The sequence below is a fragment of the Hypanus sabinus genome, chromosome 3, assembly GCF_030144855.1.
Source record: "Hypanus sabinus isolate sHypSab1 chromosome 3, sHypSab1.hap1, whole genome shotgun sequence".
Taxonomy (NCBI): Eukaryota; Metazoa; Chordata; class Chondrichthyes; order Myliobatiformes; family Dasyatidae; genus Hypanus; species Hypanus sabinus.
Window position 1 is genome coordinate 9281944 of NC_082708.1, and position 1535 is coordinate 9283478.

Genomic DNA, 1535 nt, shown 5'->3' on the forward strand with positions numbered 1-1535 from the left:
ACAACAAACTGTACAAATGCAAATATAAATAAATTAGCAATAAAAAATGAGAACATGAGATAATGAGATAAAGAGCCCTTAAAGTGAGATCATTGGTTGTGGGAGCATCTCAGTGGATGGGCAAGTGAGGGTAGTTATCTGTACTGTAGAGAGAGTAGGATTCAGTAGGGCAGGTAGTATCTGTGGAGGGAAATAATCAGACGACGTTTCGGGCCGAGACCCTTCATCAGTTCCTCCGGCACGTGTGTTGCTTCGGCTTTCCAGCACCCGCAGAATCTGTTGTGTCTATGATTCTCACTCCGTTCCCATTCATTTCGCGGGTCAACTTTCTCACAATACGGATATAATTTTCTCCATAAGTACAGCCTTCATTTTCAGTGTCAGTCGGCTCGTTGGTCTAGGGGTATGATTCTCGCTTAGGGTGCGAGAGGTCCCGGGTTCAAATCCCGGACGAGCCCTCCTTTTGGTGCGGGCATTCGTTTTCATTATCATATAACATAGACAGCACGTATATGTATATGTACGGCACGTTCAGTCTTTCAAATAACTGCATTCAACCAACCACAGCCAAATTAAAAGGATTAGCGGTTTAGAAGAAGTAAAGATTTAAAAGTTCACTCCCGGGACCCGGTACCAACCGGAGCAGCGGGTCCGTGAGGGAACCGGCGAGTTGCGGGACGGGGCGACACGGCATCGGCCCGGAGGGTACTCTGCTAACAGCCGCTCCGTCCCGACCCCTTCCCTGAAACAACGTGGCGGCGAGGAAGATTCGACCCTTTACACGCTGTTTGGAAATTAGAACAGAGATCCTGATGTTTTATTTTCCAAACACTGTCCGTAACCATAATTCCACAGCTTCTGTGACCGTAGAATTTTTTAGCGACTGTCCTGAATTGTGAGGTTCGGTTTACTCCTGACCTGCTATTTATAAGATTCCACAACCATCTCCTCGCGTTTCTTAGAAGCTTTCGCAGACTCGGCGTGTCATTTAAGAAAATATAGATAGACAGTGGAGAGAATTCTGACTGGTTGCATCAAGGCTCGTTATGGAAACACCGACGCCCTTTAACGGGAAAACTTGCAAAAAGTCGTGAATAGAGCCCCGTCCATCACGGGTAAAGCTCTTCCCGCTGTTGATCTCATCTGTAGAGAACGCTGCCATAAGAAAGCAGCATTCATCATCTGAGCCTATTGTCTCGTTAATTAATTATTGAGCATATTGTCTTGTTAATTAATTAATTATTGTACTGCCCTGCACTGTTTTGTGCACTTTATGTAGTCATGTGCAGGTCTGTAGTCTAGTGTAGTTTTTGTGTTGTTATACCTAGTCTAGTGTCTCACATGGTCTAGTGTAGCTTTGTGTTGTTTCATGTAGCACCAGGGTCCTGGAGGAATGTTGTTTCATTTTTACTGTGTACTGTATGGTCAAAATGACAATAAAAGCTACTTGAACTTGATCTTGATCAAGGACCCCCACTTTCCAGGCCACGCTGCTACCATTGGGAACAGGTCCCACACCACCAAGTTCAGGAACC

General features: G+C 45.4%; 1 non-coding gene across 1 annotated transcript; it reads left to right on the forward strand.

Annotated features, from left to right (window-relative positions):
• Positions 1–386: 386 nt before the first annotated feature.
• trnap-agg (transfer RNA proline (anticodon AGG)) lies at positions 387–458 on the forward strand. The gene has a single exon. It is a non-coding gene; the product is annotated as a tRNA-Pro (tRNA).
• Positions 459–1535: the final 1077 nt, after the last annotated feature.